This window comes from Schistocerca nitens, chromosome 1 (genome assembly GCF_023898315.1).
Source record: "Schistocerca nitens isolate TAMUIC-IGC-003100 chromosome 1, iqSchNite1.1, whole genome shotgun sequence".
Lineage (NCBI taxonomy): Eukaryota > Metazoa > Arthropoda > Insecta > Orthoptera > Acrididae > Schistocerca > Schistocerca nitens.
The window spans coordinates 640,865,078-640,886,128 of NC_064614.1; positions in this window are offsets into that span (position 1 = coordinate 640,865,078).

A 21,051-nucleotide genomic window follows, 5' to 3' on the forward strand; every position below is an offset into this window, starting at 1 on the left:
GCCCACACTGACGTGATGATGAAACCAAAAGTTCTATTGTAACCTCCATATAACATGTTAGTTTTCGAATCAGGAGTCACAGGATGCGGGATGTGATGTTAACCATGCGTCTGGAAGATTACTCATTGACATGGTCCATCAGGAGACACAAAGTGGATGAAAGCGGTCGAAGGGTAGCGGTTTGTAAGGGCAGAGGGAAAAAACCGCCAAGGGAAAAAACCTCTGCGACAGCAGGATGGGTAGTAAGGGCAGTAGCGGCTTGCTAGCTGCGACAGTGCATGCAAGGTGAGGTTACGTCAGTGCGAGGTATCGTGCATCGTTACCTTTGTCACTGCGGGTGCTCGTTGTAGATGGGTCAGTCCGGGTGCTGCAACTGGGCTCCTGTGAATTCTCCTGGGCCTGCTGCAGTGGCTTCGACCTTGTAACAGTCCGAGGTCCGAGGTCGTCATACATTAGTGGGCGGTCGGCCATAGATCAGCTCATAGTGTAGGGGGTGTGTATGACTGGTTTGCGTGTTGTGTACAGTACGGCTTCCCTGCGATTGCCTGTGTTTCGGCGGGCCGAGCAGCTGGGGTTGCCAATAGTAGTTGTGTTGCAGGGGCTCGCCAGTACTGTTGCGTTAGCGTGCTATTGGCCATAGGTGTTTAGTTTCTTGCTAGTAGTGTCTTTGGTCTATTATGTTTCCATCTATGGTTCTGGTCGTAGTTCCTCAGAGGAAGAATAAACGGGTTATGCGAGTGTCTCGTGTTTCTGTACAGTCGTGTGGAAAGTTTTTGGACTACCTGCAAGAGGGTATCTAGCCGATATTCCCGGTGAAGGTCCGCGGTGCGTGTGTAACGCGGAGCATCGCTTATGATTCTGAGTACACAGTAATTTTCGCCTCCTTTTATGTTGGCGCGACGGCGTCTCGTGACATCTAGCGGACAGTTCCACAGTACAATGTCCGCATACATCAGATAGCGTATTTAAAAGACGAAAGTAATGAGAAGTAGCAGAAATAAGAACAGCGAGAAACTTATCAGGATCGATGGTCACGAAGTAGATCAAGTTAAGGAATTCTGCTACTTAGGCAGCAAAATAACCAATGACGGACGGAGCAAGGAATACGTCAAAATCAGACTAAGACTGGCAGAATGGGCATTCCTGGCCTACTGGTATCAAACATAGACCTTGACTTGAGGAAGAAATTTCTGAAAATGTACACAGCAGAATGGAACACAGCAATGTACAGATACGAAAAATTTACTTTTGGAGAACCAGGAAAGAAGAGAATCGAAGCATTTGAAATGTGGTGCTACAGACGAATGTTGAAAGTTGGGTGGACTGATAAGGTAAGGAATGAAGTGGTTCTGCGCAGAATCGGAGAGGAAAGGAATGTGTGGAAAACACTGACAAGGAGAAGGGACAGGATGATAGGACATCTGTTAAGACGTCAGGCAATAACTTCCGTGGTACTAGAGGGAGCTGGAGAGGGAAAAAAACTGTAGAGGAAGACAGAGGCTGGAATCCATCCAGCAAGGAACTGAGGACGCAGGTTGCAATTGCTACTCTGAGATGAAGAGATTGGCACGGGAGAGAAATTCATGGCGGGCCGCACCAAACCAGTTAAAGGCTGATGATGTCTTTTTCTTTCTTTTTTTTTTTTTTTTAAAAGAAAAGCGTATTTAGGCGCATGCTATGTAATCTGCAGCCTAGGGCCCTGCACCACGAAAATTTAAACTAAAAGAGTATATTAGGTTTAATACTGTGATAAGTAAGTGCAGCAAGCATAATTATTTTGTATGGACTTATTCAGTGGAATTTTTCTATGGACAGCTGTATGGATTAAGTCAACATTTAGTTCTCAAAGCCCTCGCTCATTCGCGTCAAATTCCTGGAGGCATTCGGTTAAATGGCTCTGAGCACTATGGGACTTAACATCTGAGGTCATCAGTCACCTAGAACTTAGAACTACTTAAACCTAACTAACCTAAGGACATCACACACATCCATGCCCGAGGCAGGATTCGAACTTGCGACCGCAGCTGTCGCGCGGTTCCGGACTGCAGCGCCTAGAACCGCGTGGCCCCCACGGTCGGCCCAATGGTTGGAAAATGTCTTTCCTCCAGATGCTTCATCTTCTTGTCGAAAAGATGAAAATCCCATTGTGGAGGATCTGGACTTACCGATCAGCATCACCTACGCCTGTGCAGCCTTAGTTAAACTCTGGCAACATTTCACTACGGGTGGACGAGACGCTGGGGGAATTTCACGTTGTTCTGGGTGTAATTTATACATCTGGCCCACAAGAATTGTACAGTCCCACGTACTTCGACTTTGGTGTACGTTTCCAGTTGCCGTGCCATTTCAGTCTCGCCCTATGATGCACCTGTTATCCGAACCGCAGCAGAGGTCTGTCTGCAGGAAACCGGAAACATGTACCCTCTGCTGACAAAGCACAACTCCTGATGCACAATGGTCTCAGAACATGTGGACGTGTACGTGTGCACTTCTCACACACAGAAGTCCTCAGTGCGCTTAATCCATAATTCCACGTCGTTCCAGCTAGCTTCGACTAGGCGTCATTGCGATACTTCGTGTTTTGTTTTGTAAGTTCCAGATTTGAGCTCTGTGTTAGTGTCATCTAATTTCATTTGAAAGCGTTTCGGCTTATCAATTAATTTATATATTGTATAGTAAAAGGTTATATAGTTAAGTTGTACACCTTAAAAGCTGCGTTATATGCTTTTATTCTAAACCTGCTCTAAAACTCTAGTTCCGCGGGTTGGTCAACACATTGCTGCTGGTAGAGCCTGCATCACTGGTTCAGCATGGGGGTATTTAGGTCCTAAGCACGGTCCTGGTTACACTGGTTGGTAACAGCCCTAATGTAATTCAGTACCTAGACCAGGGGTGATGAAAACTGGAAGCTGACGTATTCTTTGTTTTTCTGTTTGTTTTGCACAGAATTAGTACCGCACATTATTCAGTGTTAGCCAATTCCGTATTTTATATCCTTACAGAATATAAATTGCATTTTATAAGAATTAAAAATTAGCTGATTGGGTGACTTTTGCGCTTTTCATGTAACCAAAGCAATTACTTTCGATGCAAGTACTGTTTACACGCATCATCATCAAAAAAATAATCGTAATTACTGTTATTTTGCACTCAATAGAATGCTCTTAATCATGATAAAATGCAAGATTTTCCTATTACTATTGGTAAATGCAGAAGTTGTTTATGAATAACAAATACATGTTTTATATAAGTTCGATGAAGTATTGAAGCGACGTCTAATATATTTTTGTTTTGTAGTTTTTTATTTTACCTTTTTGTTGAGAAAATTGCGTTTTCTAGTGCTATATCATAAATTCTTTATTGTTGTGTTTAATTTTGCTACAAAATGCGCCTCTGTTTTAAATAGAAAATCAACAGTTTTGGAATAAAATCTGAATTAAACATTGACAGTTTCAATTTGTTATAAATACTGTTCATTCTTAAGTAAAAGACAGGATGATGACTATATAGATTAAAAATGTTCTGTAGGCTACGCGGCCCTTCATATATCCTCATTCAGTTCCATGATTCGGAGTAGGTATTAAAATTCATGGAGAAGAAGTAAAAACTTTGAGGTTCGCCGATGACATTGTAATTCTGTCAGAGACAGCAAAGGACTTGGAAGAGCAGTTGAACGGAATGGACAGTGTCTTGAAAGGAGGATATAAGATGAACATCAACAAAAGCAAAACGAGGATAATGGAATGTAGTCTAATTAAATCGGGTGACGCTGAGGGGGTTAGATTAGGAAGTGAGACACTTAAAGTAGTAAAGGAGTTTTGCTATTTAGGGAGTAAAATAACTGATGATGGTCGAAGTAGAGAGGATATAAAATGTAGACTGGCAATGGCAAGGAAATCGTTTCTGAAGAAGAGAAATTTGTTAACATCGAGTATAGATTTAAGTGTCAGGAAGTCGTTTCTGAAAGTATTTGTATGGAGTGTAGCCATGTATGGAAGTGAAACATGGACGATAACCAGTTTGGACAGGAAGAGAATAGAAGCTTTCGAAATGTGGTGCTACAGAAGAATGCTGAAGATAAGGTGGGTAGATCACGTAACTAATGAGGAGGTATTGAATAGGATTGGGGAGAAGAGAAGTTTGTGGCACAACTTGACTAGAAGAAGGGTCGGTTGGTAGGACATGTTTTGAGGCATCAAGGGATCACAAATTTAGCATTGGAGGGCAGCGTGGAGGGTAAAAATCGTAGAGGGAGACGAAGAGATGAATACACTAAGCAGATTCAGAAGGATGTAGGTTGCAGTAGGTACTGGGAGATGAAGAAGCTTGCACAGGATAGAGTAGCATGGAGAGCTGCATCAAACCAGTCTCAGGACTGAAGACTACAACAACAACACAGTTCCATGATGGTTCACCGCTTCCGGTTTTTACGGGAATCTAATGACACTGGTCGCATGTCCAAAGAAAGCGATCGTTATGAGGTAACGTCCGATATGTATGTAACGCACAAATATACAGGTAACGCTGGTACGACCTTAACTACCCAAACCTACTAGAAAAACTAGCGTAGTCTACGCTTACTTATAGTGGTCAACGGCAGCCTAAGGTAGCTCTACAACGCTGTTTTAGAGTGTTCGGAGCATTTCAACTGAATTTGGTACACCAGTGATACTGGGGGGTAGCGACACAACAAGCGCTCTTGTGGATGGGAGTAGGTGAGGCAAAGGGGTCATATGCAAGCTTAATTCTAGAATGCCTGGTGCAGCAAAACCAAACTTAATACAGACACACCTTTCAGACCGTTGAGTGTGGATTGGAGTGGGAAGGGGGAGATATGTAAAAATAATCAAAAACTACCGCTGTTTCCAGTCCATAGTTTCCAGTGTTGCTCGGCTGATTGGTAACTCCGCGTAGGAAAGGAGAGGGAATGACATGCAAAAGTAGTCAGAGATGACACTGGTATCTAACATACAATTTTTGTGGCCCCTAGGAAAGTTAACGATAGTTCAGATTGCATTTCACCACTGGGAATGCTGTAGTGCAGCGTTTGGAATAACTCGCGTAAAAATAATTAATATTATAATTAATTTATAAAATTTTGTTTACAATACTATATACTCCATTTATAATTTTAGAAAGTTGTGACTAGTTTTTTTTGCATTGTATACATATTTTTTTTATCACAAGTAGCAGGCCAACGCTGGACAATGAGATAAAGATTAATTTTATTGAGCAATGAAAAAAATATGCAGCACTAAAGAATTTAGAGTTTTAAGTGATCATAGACGATTAAGATGTATCATAAAAATACATACAAAACTGAATAGATACAGACTCAGTAGAAAAGAAATTACAAATACGTACCGTGGTCGTTTATTTCTGGATAAAGAGGTATGACAACTTGAAGTGAAGCAACAAGTTCAGCGGCTTAGGAAAACAGAGATTGTACAAGACGAAAGGGAGTATTGCTTAACAAAGGCAGCTAGAGAAACAGCAAAAGAGTGACAGACGCGAAGCAAGGAAATGAAACAAAATCATGAATGGAACATTCGAGCTGTTCTAAGGGAAGAAGATGGTTTCAAACAAACGATAATATGGATATGACAGAATATCAAGAAGTAAACAGGAGTATTCGGAAACATTCTAGTGGGAATATGAGAGAACACAATGCAAATTTGATAATAGAAACAAATTAAAATAATAGGAATTTCAAGAAAAGAAAGAAGAAACTTATGTTGAGTAGATGCCACATTTCATCATCAATGAAACTTTTCGGAGTTTGTGGCTACGTAATGAAAATAAGTCTACGAAGAAAATGACTACACGGCCACAAGCCTGGAAATGTTTAACTCAGGATTTCAACGATCGTGGAGGCCTACTATATAACGCATTTCATCGGTTAAGATTTTACAGTAACTAACGGCAGAGAGACAAATTGTTATGGGATGGAAGTTAACACATAACAGCAAATTTTATCCTCACGAGGCTCGCGAACAGCTAGAATAATTTAGACAGTAAGAAATCTATACATACCTGTCTGTATGTAAGGAGCTAATCTGAGGAACTGTTGTTGTTGTTGTGGTCTTCAGTCCTGAGACTGGTTTGATGCAGCTCTCCATGCTACTCTATCCTGTGCAAGCTTCTTCATCTCTCAGTACCTACTGCAACCTACATCCTTATGAATCAGCTTAGTGTATTCATCTCTTGGTCTCCCTCTACGATTTTTACCCTCCACGCTGCCCTCCAATACTAAATTGGTGATCCCCTGATGCCTCAGAACATGTCCTACCAACCGGTCCCGTCTTCTGGTCAAGTTGTGCCACAAACTTCTCTTCTCCCCAATCCTATTCAGTACTTCCTCATTAGTTATGTGATCTACCCATCTAATCTTCAGCATTCGTCTGTAGCACCACATTTCGAAAGCTTCTATTCTCTTCTTGTCCAAACTATTTGTCGTCCATGTTTCACTTCCATACATGGCTACACTCCATACAAATACTTTCAGAAATGACTTCCTGGCACTTAAATCTATACTCGATGTTAACAAATTTCGCTTCATCAGAAACGATTTCCTTGCCATTGCCAGTCTACATTTTATATCCTCTCTACTTCGACCATCATCAGTTATTTTGCTCCCCAAATAGCAAAACTCCTTTACTACTTTAAGTGTCTCATTTCCTAATCTAATTCCCTCAGCATCACCCGACTTAATTCGACTACATTCCATTATCCTCGTTTTGCTTTTGTTGATGTTCATCTTATATCCTCCTTTCAAGACACTGTCCATTCCATTCAACTGCTCTTCCAAGTCCTTTGCTGTCTCTGACAGAATTACAATGTCATCGGCGAACCTCAAAGTTTTTATTTCTTCTCCATGGATTTTAATACCTCCTCCGAATTTTTCTTTTGTTTCCTTTACTGCTTGCTCAATATACAGATTGAATAACATCGGGGAGAGGCTACAACCCTGTCTTACTCCCTTCCCAACCACTGCTTCCCTTTCATGTCCCTCGACTCTTATAACTGCCATCTGGTTTCTGTACAAATTGTAAATAGCCTTTCGCTCCCTGTATTTTACCCCTGCCACCTTTAGAATTTGAAAGAGAGTATTCCAGTCAACATTGTCAAAAGCTTTCTCTATGTCTACAAATGCTAGAAACGTAGGTTTGCCTTTCCTTAATCTTTCTTCTAAGATAAGTCGTAAGGTCAGTATTGCCTCACGTGTTCCAGTGTTTCTACGGAATCCAAACTGATCTTCCCCGAGGTTGGCTTCTATTAGTTTTTCCATTCGTCTGTAAAGAATTCGTGTTAGTATTTTGCAGCTGTGACTTATTAAACTGATAGTTCGGTAATTTTCACATCTGTCAACACCTGCTTTCTTTGGGATTGGAATTATTATATTCTTCTTGAAGTCTGAGGTTATTTCGCCTATTTCATACATCTTGCTCACCAGATGGTAGAGTTTTGTCAGGACTGGCTCTCCCAAGGCTGTCAGTAGTTCCAATGGAATGTTGTCTACTCCGGGGGCCTTGTTTCGACTCAGGTCTTTCAGTGCTCTGTCAAACTCTTCATGCAGTATCGTATCTCCCATTTCATCTTCATCTACATCCTCTTCCATTTCCATAAAATTGTCCTCAAGTACATCGCCCTTGTATAGACCCTCTATATACTCCTTCCACCTTTCTGCTTTCCCTTCCTTGCTTAGAACTGGGTTTCCATCTGAGCTCTTGATATTCATACAAGTCGTTCTCTTATCTCCAAAGGTCTCTTTAATTTTCCTGTAGGCAGTATCTATCTTACCCCTAGTGAGACAAGCCTCTACATCCTTAAATTTGTCCTCTAGCCATCCCTGCTTAGCCATTTTGCACTTCCTGTCGATATCATTTTTAAGACGTTTGTATTCCTTTTTGCCTGCTTCATTTACTGCATTTTTATATTTTCTCCTTTCATCAAATTCAATATTTCTTCTGTTACCCAAGGATTTCTATTAGCCCTCGTCTTTTTACCTACTTGATCCTCTGCTGCCTTCACTACTTCATCCCTCAAAGCTACCAATTCTTCTTTTACTGTATTTCTTTCCCCCATTCCAGTCAATTGTTCCCTTATGCTCTCCTTGAAACTCTGTACAACCTCTGGTTCTTTCAGTTTATCCAGGTCCCATCTCATTAAATTCCCACCTTTTTGCAGTTTCTTCAGTTTTAATCTACAGGTCATAACCAATAGATTGTGGTTAGAGTCCACATCTGCCCCTGGAAATGTCTTACAATTTAAAACCTGGTTCCTAAATCTCTGTCTTACCATTATATAATCTATCTGATACCTTTTAGTATCTCCAGGGTTCTTCCAGGTATACAACCTTCTTTCATGATTCTTAAACCAAGTGTTAGCTATGATTAAGTTATGCTCTGTGCAAAATTCTACCAGGCGGCTTCCTCTTTCATTTCTTAGCCCCAATCCATATTCACCTACTATGTTTCCTTCTCTCCCTTTTCCTACACTCGAATTCCAGTCACCCATGACTATTAAATTTTCGTCTCCCTTCACTATCTGAATAATTTCTTTTATTTCATCATACATTTCTTCAATTTCTTCGTCATCTGCAGAGCTAGTTGGCATATAAACTTGTACTACTGTAGTAGGTGTGGGCTTCGTATCTATCTTGGCCACAATAATGCGTTCACTATGCTGTTTGTAGTAGCTTACCCGCATTCCTATTTTCCTATTCATTATTAAACCGACTCCTGCATTACCCCTATTTGATTTTGTATTTGTAACTCTGTAGTCACCAGACCAGAAGTCTTGTTCCTCCTGCCACCGAACTTCACTAATTCCCACTATATCTAACTTTAACCTATCCATTTCCCTTTTTAAATTTTCTAACCTACCTGCCCGGTTAAGGGATCTGACATTCCACGCTCCGACCCGTAGAACGCCAGTTTTCTTTCTCCTGATAACGACATCCTCTTGAGTAGTCCCCGCCCGGAGATCCGGGACTATTTTACCTCCGGAATATTTTACCCAAGAGGACGCCATCATCATTTAATCATACAGTAAAGCTGCATGCCCTCGGGAAAAATTACGGCTGTAGTTTCCCCTTGCTTTCAGCCGTTCGCAGTACCAGCACAGCAAGGCCGTTTCGGTTATTGTTAGAAGGCCAGATCAGTCAATCATCCAGACTGTTGCCCTTGCAACTACTGAAAAGGCCGTTGCCCCTCTTCAGGAACCACACGTTTGTCTGGCCTCTCAACAGATACCCCTCCGTTGTGGTTGCACCTACGGTGCGGCTATCTGTATCGCTGAGGCACGCAAGCCTCCCCACCAACAGCAAGGTCCATGGTTCATGGGGGGGGGGGGGGGGTCCTGAGGAACTACTCAACGGATTTTGATAAGATTTTCACAAACAGATATAAAGATTCACTAGGCAGGTTTGTGTGTATTTTATACATATTGTAAATTACAGTCCCCTATCATGTTTTTCAGTCGTTGTGTGAAGGCTTAGGCACTACTGTAGGGATTTTGAGACGTTGAATCAGTGTGAGTAAGGTTTGTATACATCAATACATGATAAAAAGAAGTCGTCCGGCTGCAGATACTTAGTGCTACCTGTGCGAATTCCTGCCGTGTTGCTAGTATTATACACTAAGAGTGCTTTGTATCATTCAAGGTATTGAGGAAAAGACAGAGAGAAAGAGAGAGGAGGGTAGGGAGTAGGGTAAGGTTTTGATTTGCTTGCGGGAATCTGTCCTGTAAATGTGAACAAAGGTTTTTTTTCTGCTCGACAAACATGATTGGTGAAGCTATGAATATATGATCCGTCTGTAGGAAAGATTATGTTTTCTTTAGTGTTACGTCAGTTCTTCTTGAGATCAGCTTGTTACCGCTGCTGCGCTGAAGCAGTCCAGAAGAATGAGAAGAGGAAATCGGACAGCGGTTGACGAAGCTACTGTATAGTTAGGCGTTGGACTACTTCTGGTTATGCAGAGTTGGGATAACACTGGAACATCATGAAAATCATATTTAAAGTACACGTGTCGACCTGATGTCCGTTTGCTATGTTTTCTGTAGTCAATTTGTATCGTTCACTGGCGAATGTAGCAAGGTGTTATTTCCGTTCACTAGAGAAGTCTGTGTTATTCGTAATTAAGAATTATACCGCTAGTGTTTTCCTAAGGACGGAATAAAAACTGGAGTCGTTGCTGTTATTAATTACAATTATAGATTAAATGGGATCTACAAATAAATTAGCAGGCTGATACATATCTACATCTACATAGTTACTCCGCAAGCCATTGTATGGAGCGTGGCCGAGGCTACCCTCTACCACTACTATTCATTTCCTTCCCTGTTCCACTCGCAAGTAGAGAGAGCGAAAAAAGACTTTCTACATGCCTCCGTAAGAGCTCTACTTTCTCTTATCTTCTCTTCGTAGTCCTTACGCGCAATCCATCTTGCCAGCAGTAGAATTGTCCGGCAGTCAGCTTCAAATGCCAGTTCTTTAAATATTCTCAATAACATTTCTCTAAAAGAACGTCGCCTTCAATCCAAGGATTCTCATTTGAGTTCCCGAAGCATCTCCGTAACATTTAAGTGTTGTTAGAACCTACCGGTAGCAAATGTAGCAGCCCCCCTCTGAATTGTTTCGATGTCTTCCTTCAATCCGACCTGGAACGAATCCCAAACAATCCAGCAGTACTCAAGAATAGGTCGCAACAGCGTCTTATAAGCGCTCTCCTTTACAGGTGAACCACTTTTTCCTAAAATTCTCCCAATAAACAGAAGTCGACCATTTGCCTTCTCTACTATAAGTCTCACAAACTCGGTCCACCTCATATCGCTTTGCAACGTTACGCACAGATATTTAAACGACATGACTGTGTCAAACAGGACACTAGTAATACTGAATCCGAACAGTACGCGTTTGTTCTTCCTACTCATCCGCATTAACTTTCATTTTTCCATAGTTAGAGCTAGCTGCCATTCATCACACCAACTAGAAATTTTGTGTAAATCCTCTTGCATCTTTCTACAGCCACTCTACTCCAACACCTTACCGTGCAACACAGCACCATCAGCAAACAATCGCAGATTGCTGCTCTCCTGTCCGCCAAATCATTCCTGTATACAGAGAACAACAGTGGTCCTGTCACACTTCCCTGGGGCATTCCTGGCGATACCGTTGTCCCTGACGAACACACGCCGTCGAAGGGAACACACTGGGTTCCATTACTTAAGAAGTCTTCAGCCCACTCATACATCTATGAACTTATTTCATATGCTATCCAACTGGGCACCGTGTCAAACGCCTTCCGGAAATCTACAAATACGGAATCTGCCTGTTGCCCTTCATCCATAGCTCTCAGTATATCAAGTGACAAAAGGGCAGGCTAGCTTCGTACGAGCGATGCTTTCTAAAACCATGCTGATTTGCGGACATAAGCATCTGACTCAAGAAAGTTTATTATATTCAAAGTGGAAATATGTTCAAGAATTCTGCAGCAAACCGAAGTTAGGGATATTGGTCTGTAATTTTGCGGGTCCGTTCTTTTATCCTTCTTGTATACAGGCGTCACCTCCGCTTTTTTCCAGTCGCTTGGGACTTTGTGCTGGGCGAGAGACTCGCGGTAAATGGAGGATTGCTAAGGGGCCAATGCTGTAGGAGTACTCTTCGTGAAACCGACACGGGAATTCCATCCGGCCGGCCGGTGTGGCCGAGCGGTTCTAGGCGCTACAGTCTGGAACCGCGCGACCACTATGGTCGCAGGTTCGAATCGTGCCTCGGGCATGGATGTGTGTGACGTCCTTCGGTTACTTAGGATTAAGTAGTTCTAAGTTCTAGGGGACTGATGACCTCAGATGTTAAGTCCCATAGTGCTCAGAACCATTTGAACCATTTTTTTTTATTCCATCCGGACCTGGTGGTTTATTTGCTTTCAAATCCTTCAGTAGTTTCTCTTCGACAGGAATGCTTATTACTGTGTCGTACATACGGAAGTTTGTCCGGTGGTCAAATGACGGCATGTTTGTCCGATTTCTTGAACGTGAAATTTGAAACTTCGGCTATCTTTAACTTCCACACTAGGCTGATCAACAAGGGACTGAGTAGAAGCCATAGACCCGCTTAGCGATCTTACATAGGGCCAGTATTTTGTCGGATTCTCTGTCAGATCTTTTGCTACGGTGTGACGGTGATAGTTTTTGTATCTTTCGCGTTTAGATCTTTTCACAAGAATCTCTACTAACCTTGTCGTCATTTGTGCGTTCTCTTTTGAGCCGAGAGTGCAACATCTGCTTCCCCAGCCTCTTTTCCGTCCTTAATCCACGTACTATGTACATAACTCTCCTGACCCGTACAAGATCGTAACCGTCTTGTTCGCTTCGACTAACTGCGGCGGAAGCATCTGGAGTCATTGTGTCGTCTAGGCAAGGATGAAAAGTCCGTTGTATGTGTACCTCACAGAGTAGGCATCCGCGTTCCTGTGGAATCTGGAGTAGACGTTCTGCTCATTGTAGAATTTACCTGAATTTGTAGAAATGACTATCTGTGATTGAACTTATCACATTTTGGATATTGTGACATTACGTTGCCGAGCCTAATCTATATACAGCGTGGTTTTAGCAGTCGATACACAACTTACGTTTGTGTGGTAGCCGTTTTCTTTGTCTCGGTGGCGTTTTTTCGCCGTCATACAATAGATGGATGTGAAGCTTTGCAGAACTGTGCTGAAGAAACTCAAACTTTGCCTGTCACTTCCTGTGTATGAAGACTGATCGATCTGCAAAAAAAGTACTGATCCAGTACCCTGCCGCACGGAGTCTGTCCCCAGTTGCCTGGAAACTCCTTTCACTCCTCAGCAGCGCAGCACATACCTGGCCGACTTATGTCACCAGTTTCCAAGTTAACCCTGGCCCCACCCTTCTATTCAATATAATCTCCTTCGCAGTATGCGTTTTTTCCGTGCATAGTACCTGTAATAATTACCCTCAAAAAATACTAATTTACTGATGTCAATTCAAGACTGTTAAAGCCTTCTTTTAGTTTGTCAGATGGTATTAAGTACGATGAGACACACAGTTGACAAGTAATTCTTGAATCAGAACAGAGCGATAAAAAACATAACTAGTTTTTGTTTTTGCTTGGGCTTAAGACTGAGTCAGAACATTTTCATTGCCACCGTTATCAAACGTTTTTCCCACTGGTGTCATGGTGTTCATAGAACTACAGAGCACTGCGTTGCAAACCTGCTCCTTCAGTACCAATCATGCTTACAAAATATTTATTGTGTAAGACTCATAAGCTCCTTCTGATTATAGCAGAGTTTCATCCTTTTTTTCCTCACATTACGTAGGCGCGAATTTGTCTCAACGTCTCTTTCTGATTATATTTCCAAGTTGAAAAATCCACATCTCCATTTTTACAGACATTTCAAGAGAATATTCGATCAGCAAGAATCTAAATATTAACAAACAGCAAAAACAAGTGCTCCTGTCGGAGCACAAAAAAAGCGAATATGCTTCTTTTTAAAAGACTGACTGGAAAGTGGGGTACCAGCTGCCTCTTTTCACGTTTTTTCCACTTCCAAAAATGTTCCCACAATTTTTTGCATGCGAACATATACGCGTTCATTTGAAGATGCAACTCACGTCCCATTCCCATAAGCGCCCCAGCTGTAACTCGCTCACACCGACTAGTCCATCGCTGTAACTAATACACGTCCACTGCCAATTCCCCATTCTCACTCATTCAGCCAAACTGTCATTATCTTTTGTGTATCTCTGGCACTGTCTCCTGGCTCACAGCACAGTCTTCTTCATTCTGTCCTCCTATTACCATCTCCTCTGTCACTGTCTCCCTCTTGCTCTCACTTGCTGCTATTTCTGTCATTCCTTCGCACTGCTGCGGTCTCTTCTCACTGTCATTATCTTTTTCTTTCTCGTTGTCGTTGTGACAGACTTACTTTCTTTCTTTCTTTCGCTTACGCCATAGTCCCGCAGCGATCGCAGGGACGGCATGGTTACACCGGATTTGGCAATGTTAGAGTTAGGGATGGCCGGATGCCCTTCCTGCCACCACCCCATACCCCCCAGGATGGAATCAGTGTACCCCAACTGTATGCGTCTAGTGTAAATCGCGAAATAGTGCACACATGTTGCAAATGTCTGCGACGCGTGTAACTGAGGCGTAACGTGGGGACCAGCGCGGTATTCACCTATCGGGATGTGGAAAATTGCCTAAAAACCACATCCAGGCTCGCCGGCACACCGACTCTCGTCGTTAATCCACCGGGTGGATTCGATTCGGGGCCGGCGCGCCTACCCGAGTCCAGGAAGCAGCGTATTAGTGCGCTTGGCTACCCTGGCGGGTGTCGTTGTGATACTGTCTCTCATCACTGTCTCTCACCCACTTCCACACTATCCTGTTTATTTTTCTCCCACTGGCAGTGTCTGCTTCACTCTTTTCCTAGCTCTGTTCCATTACTGTCAACTACGTTCCACTGCCACTGTGTTCCTCTCTTCCTGTCACACTGCCACTGTCTCCTCTGCTCTCTCTATACCACAACCACTGTCTACTGTTTACCAGTATTTATTACTTTTCTGTCTCTTTCCCCCTGTCACTGTCTCCTTTCTCTCAGCATAAAAGAGCATGAATATACACTCCTGGAAATTGAAATAAGAACACCGTGAATTCATTGTCCCAGGAAGGGGAAACTTTATTGACACATTCCTGGGGTCAGATACATCACATGATCACACTGACAGAACCACAGGCACATAGACACAGGCAACAGAGCATGCACAATGTCGGCACTAGTACAGTGTATATCCACCTTTCGCAGCAATGCAGGCTGCTATTCTCCCATGGAGACGATCGTAGAGATGCTGGATGTAGTCCTGTGGAACGGCTTGCCATGCCATTTCCACCTGGCGCCTCAGTTGGACCAGCGTTCGTGCCGGACGTGCAGACCGCGTGAGACGACGCTTCATCCAGTCCCAAACATGCTCAATGGGGGACAGATCCGGAGATCTTGCTGGCCAGGGTAGTTGACTTACACCTTCTAGAGCACGTTGGGTGTCACGGGATACATGCGGACGTGCATTGTCCTGTTGGAACAGCAAGTTCCCTTGCCGGTCTAGGAATGGTAGAACGATGGGTTCGATGACGGTTTGGATGTACCGTGCACTATTCAGTGTCCCCTCGACGATCACCAGTGGTGTACGGCCAGTGTAGGAGATCGCTCCCCACACCATGATGCCGGGTGTTGGCCCTGTGTCCCTCGGTCGTATGCAGTCCTGATTGTGGCGCTCACCTGCACGGCGCCAAACACGCATACGACCATCATTGGCACCAAGGCAGAAGCGACTCTCATCGCTGAAGACGACACGTCTCCATTCGTCCCTCCATTCACGCCTGTCGCGACACCACTGGAGGCGGGCTGCACGATGTTGGGGCGTGAGCGGAAGACGGCCTAACGGTGTGCGGGACCGTAGCCCAGCTTCATGGAGACGGTTGCGAATGGTCCTCGCCGATACCCCAGGAGCAACAGTGTCCCTAATTTGCTGGGAAGTGGTGGTGCGGTCCCCTACGGCACTGCGTAGGATCCTACGGTCTTGGCGTGCATCCGTGCGTCGCTGCGGTCCGGTCCCAGGTCGACGGGCACGTGCACCTTCCGCCGACCACTGGCGACAACATCGATGTACTGTGGAGACCTCACGCCCCACGTGTTGAGCAATTCGGCGGTACGTCCACCCGGCCTCCCGCATGCCCACTATACGCCCTCGCTCAAAGTCCGTCAACTGCACATACGGTTCACGTCCACGCTGTCGCGGCATGCTACCAGTGTTAAAGACTGCGATGGAGCTCCGTATGCCACGGCAAACTGGCTGACACTGACGGCGGCGGTGCACAAATGCCGCGCAGCTAGCGCCATTCGACGGCCAACACCGCGGTTCCTGGTGTGTCCGCTGTGCCGTGCGTGTGATCATTGCTTGTACAGCCCTCTCGCAGTGTCCGGAGCAAGTATGGTGGCTCTGACACACCGGTGTCAATGTGTTCTTTTTTCCATTTCCAGGAGTGTATTTGCATGACAAAATTTATAGGAAGATTTTTTAAAAATGTGCTGAGGAAGGTAGAATGAGACAGGTTGGTATTACACTTTTCTGTCTGTCTTTCAAACAGGAGCATATTAGGTTTCTTTTGTGCTCCGATATGAGCATTTTTTCGCTGGTTCCCTTCTTTTCCCTGCTACAGCAGTGCATTGCGCTCATATGGGTCAGTAAAATTTAGATATTGTACTAATGTGAAATTCAAATAACACAGAACTGATTTCACAGGGCAGATGGGCTTTAACGTGCCAAAAATTCTGCATGTGCTTCTGTATTACATGGTGTTTCCTGAACCCCTTGAACCGTTCTGATGATAAGAGACACTTTGCAGCATACCTCAGCGCTATGTCACTTTTAAAACTTTTTGTCATGCAGTACACCGCATGATGCGCAACTTCACTCCCGACGTCCATGGCGAGGTCCATCTTAGCAACCACGACACCATGCAGCCCCGTACAGATGGGCCCAACAACATGCCGAATGGATCGCTCAGGATTGGCATCACGGTCTCTTCTCCGATGAGTGTCGCATATGCCTTCAACCAGACAATCTTCGGAGACCTGGCAATCCGGTCAGGTTGAATGCCTTAGACATACTGTCCAGCTAGTGCAGCAAGGTGGAGGTTCCCTGCTGTTTTGGCGTGCCGTTATGTGGGGCCGACGTACGCCGTTGGTGGTCATGGATTGTGCCGTAATGGCTGTACGATACGTGAATGCCATCCTCAGACCGATAATGCAACCATATCGGCAGCATATTGGCGAGGCATTCGTCTTCATGGACGACTATTCGCAACCCCATCGTGCACATCTTTGAATGACTTTCTTCGGTATAACGACATCGCTCGACTAGAGTGGCCAGCATGTTCTCCAGACATGAACCATAACGAACATGCCTGGGATAGATTGAAAAGGGCTGTTTATGGACGACATGACCCACCAATCATTCTGAGGGGTCTACGCCGAATCGCCGTTGAGGTGTGGGACAATCTGGACCAACAGTGCCTTGATGAACTTGTGGATAGTATGCCACGACGAATACACGCATGCATCAATGCAAGAGGACGCGTTACTGGGTATTAGTGGTACCGGTGTGTACAGCTATCTGGGCCACCACCTCTGAAGGTCTCGCTGTATGGCGGTGGTACAACATGCAATGTGTGGTTTTCATAAGCAATAAAAAGGGCGGAAACGATGTTTTGTTGATCTCTGTTCCAATTTTCTGTACAGGTTACGGAACTCTCGGAACCGAGGTGATGCAAAACTTTTTTTCATGTGTGTAGAATGGCCAGTGGTAGCTAAGCAGCCCAGGCTCAGTCGCAGTCTTCTGTCTTAGTCAGCCTTCGACAGCTAGCTCTTGCATTAGTAGTGGGAGCTTTACACCGCATGACGCTCTTCAGAGCTTCTTGTAATAGCTGTACTTTATTGCTGTTTGTTATTTTATAAAGTTTCGGAGAAGGTTACATGTTGAATAAAACTTCTTTTTATTGTATTTAGGTGTTAGCTAATCATTTCTGCTCCTGTAAAGCTTCCCCACAACGAAAGCTTCTGCAACACTCTGAGGCCTCCTTCCCCGTACCGTCTTGTACGAAATAATACACAACTCTTTAATACTAGTCTGCCATTTGGCGAAAATTTAGCCTTCTGTGTGAAAATCGAGATGAGACTCAGACGTTAGTTTACAAATTCTCTATTATTGCAAAACAGTGGAAACAAAAATAATGGAAATCCATAGGGAGGACTCACTTTTACATCTACATAATAGCCCGTAAGCCACGTTACGGTGTGTGGCGGAGGGTACTTCTGATAATCTGTCCTCCTCCCCCCCCCCCCCCCCCCCAACCTTCCCTTCTCTGTACCTGTAAGACGAATGGTTGTCGGTAAAGCTCGGTATCAACTGTAATTTCTCGGGTTTTCTCATTGTGGTCATTTCGCGAGACATATACAGGATGGAGTGACACGCTGACACTCTTCTCGGAACATACTCTTTAAGATTTTCAATAGTAAACCTCTCTGTGACACACAACGCCTCCCTTGTAATATCTGCCACTGTATCTTTCTGAGCATTTCAGTAGTGCTCTTGCACTGATAAAGCGATCCAGTGACGAAACGCGTCGTTCTTTGTTGGATGTTGTCTATCTCTTCTATTTATCCAACCTTATAACAGTCCCAGATTTACGAGAAATACTCAGGAATCGGTCGAACAAGTTCACTTCTTTTATGGAACAATTCATTTCCTTTAGAGTCTTCCCTTGAATAGCAGCTTTCCAACCACTTTTCCTGCAATTTGTTTTATATAATCTTCCACATTTACATGAATCAGGGTGGTAACTCCTAGATACCCCCGGGGAGTCCTCAATTGTTTTATGGATACGTGTGTGACGAGTATGGGACCCCATGTTAGTGCAGCTCTCTTTTCCGGGCTGCATACCTTCCCTTCCCACTTCCCTCCCTGTCCCCGATCCTTCCACCCTCCCTGCCCCCCTCCCTTCCTCGTCTCCCTCTCTTTGGGAGTATGTTTTGTGCCTACGTCAGGAGACGGACGCTTATGACTGTAAGACGTGGTTTCTCTTCTTTTCTCTTTATACTGGAAAGTCTCTGTCCTCACGTCGTCCTTCTCTTTTCCTTGATTCTTCTCTTAACATTCTCCACTGCGGCGTTTGAGACCTCTTCTCTTCTTTCCTTTTCATTGTCCTCCCTTTCTCTTTCTTTCCTGTCTGTGCGTGTCTGAAGGCCGACCCACGCGTTCCCACGCGTAGCCAGTGACAGGGTAACGCGTTATTCCCTGCTCTGGATAGACAAGTAGGACACGTACCTACCCCCTGGTAAAGGCCAGTCCCAGGGAGGGGTGATTACCCGAGATGGTACCTTCTGGACGTGCCAATTGGTCCCTCCATCCGTTTCTCGGGAGGTTTGACCTGAGGTGTGGACAATCACCTAAGGCGGGAGTGCCCTCAGTGAGGGGCCCCACTAGGAAGGAGCGCGCCATCAGAGACGCTAGTAATCATTGGGGAGACTTTCGCAATGGTTTCCTCTACTTCTACAACTTTTGCCCACAAGAGAAAGTTAGATCAGTCTGAGCCACGGACAACTCTTCCACCAGTGCCAAAGTTCCTAGTTGTTTTCGGTCTGACGAAGGTCAAGACTTCTCCTCAGTCGACCCTTTCAGTATTCAGAAAGGTGTCGACGCAATTGCAGGCCCTGTCAAGTCTTGTTCCCGGTTACGAGATGGCACCTTGTTAGGAACAGTGCCCTCCAGGTACAAACATTGCTTCGAACTACACTGCTTCACACCTTCCCTGTCCGGAAGCACACCGTACGTTAAACTCATCGTGAAGTGTGATTCATATAAGATCACTCGACGGATTATCCGACGAGGACATTAAAAATTACGTGTCTGATTAGTGCGCAACGGTCGTACATCGCGTAATAGAACTAGCTGAAAAAGAATTGGCACCGACCTGTACGCTCTTCTTGAAATTTGACAGAGTTCAACTTCGATCCAACATTAAAGCGGGATATGAGATCATTTCAGTTCGCCCTTACATCTCCAACCCTGCGTGTTGCTATCGGTGTCAGCGCTTTAATCATACCAGCCAGTCGTTCCAATATGGCCTAATGCGTTACATGTGGCGAGGATGGCCATGAGGGTGATTGTCCACTTCCATCCCATCATTGCATCAACTGTATGGGCGACCATGCTGCTTCCTCTAGAGATTGCCATATCTTTAAAGATGAACGAATTATTCAGGAAATCTGAGTGAAGGAAAAGGTGTCTACCTTTGATGCCCATAAGTTATTCGTCAGTAGAAAGCCCAATGTGCTCCCTGCGGGCCAATATAGCACTGTCCTCGTCTCTCCTCGACCTACTAAGGCGGTAGCCATGCAGACTTGCGATCTCACCCCTTGCGCCACGGTGTCTGACCGGCCAGCCCAAAGATCGCCCTTTCAACCTCCCCACTATCACCCGCTCGCTCTAAGGCTCAGCCTTCGTCGGCTCTGCTAAATCACGGGCCCCAAAATCGGAAGCCCCGACTTCCATAAAAGAGCCTACTCGTGAAGACTTTTTACGTACTCACTCACTGCCATCGACTCCTCCCTCTTGTCATCGTCCTGCTTTCAAGAAGGCTCATAAGAAACAAAGTTCTTCTCCTTCTCCACCACAGCGTGTCTCTTCAACAGCGCCATCCAGCAGTAGCCACCCTCGGCCGTCTTCCGTGTCGCTGAGACGCACTGCTGGTGGCCAATCAACCAGCCGATCACTGGCGGCAGGAGCTGCCCCCGAACAACCGATGGATCAGGATCTTCGGTCTTCGGCTGAATGCCGTTCCACGCCGTCGACCGCCGGCTCTTAGCGGTCGTTGAGTGTACAGCAACCGTGGTGAAATTTTTCCCTTTTCTGTCCACCCTATGTCAATTATCCATTGGAATAACCGCGGAATTCTCTACAATCGAGATGAATTGTCGATCCTTTTACGATCCTACTCGCCGGTCGTCTTCTGTCTTCAGGAAACAAAGCTACATCCCCACGATCGCTTTGTTTTCCCTCATTTCCAATCAGTTCTGTTTGATCTCCCCTCTGTTGATGCACAAACTAGTGACCATTTTCCATGTCTCCTTCGATTACAGCCACAAATGCCATCTATGCGCCAAAGAAGCTCAAAGTTTTCCCAAGCTGACTGGACACTTTTCTCCTCTCTAGCAACATTTGATGACCGTCCATTTTCTAGCATAGACGATCAGGTCACTCATGTTACAGAAGTTATACTCGTACTTACAGCCGCGGAACAGTCAATACCTTGTACTTCCTCTTAGCCTTGGCGCCCCCCCCCCCCCCCTCCCCGTCAGTTCCTTGGTGGAACGAGGCGTGCCGTGACGCAATACGCGAGTGGAGGACAGTTCTTCGCATTTTCCGCCACCATCCTACGTTGGCCAACTGTATCCGCTATAAGCA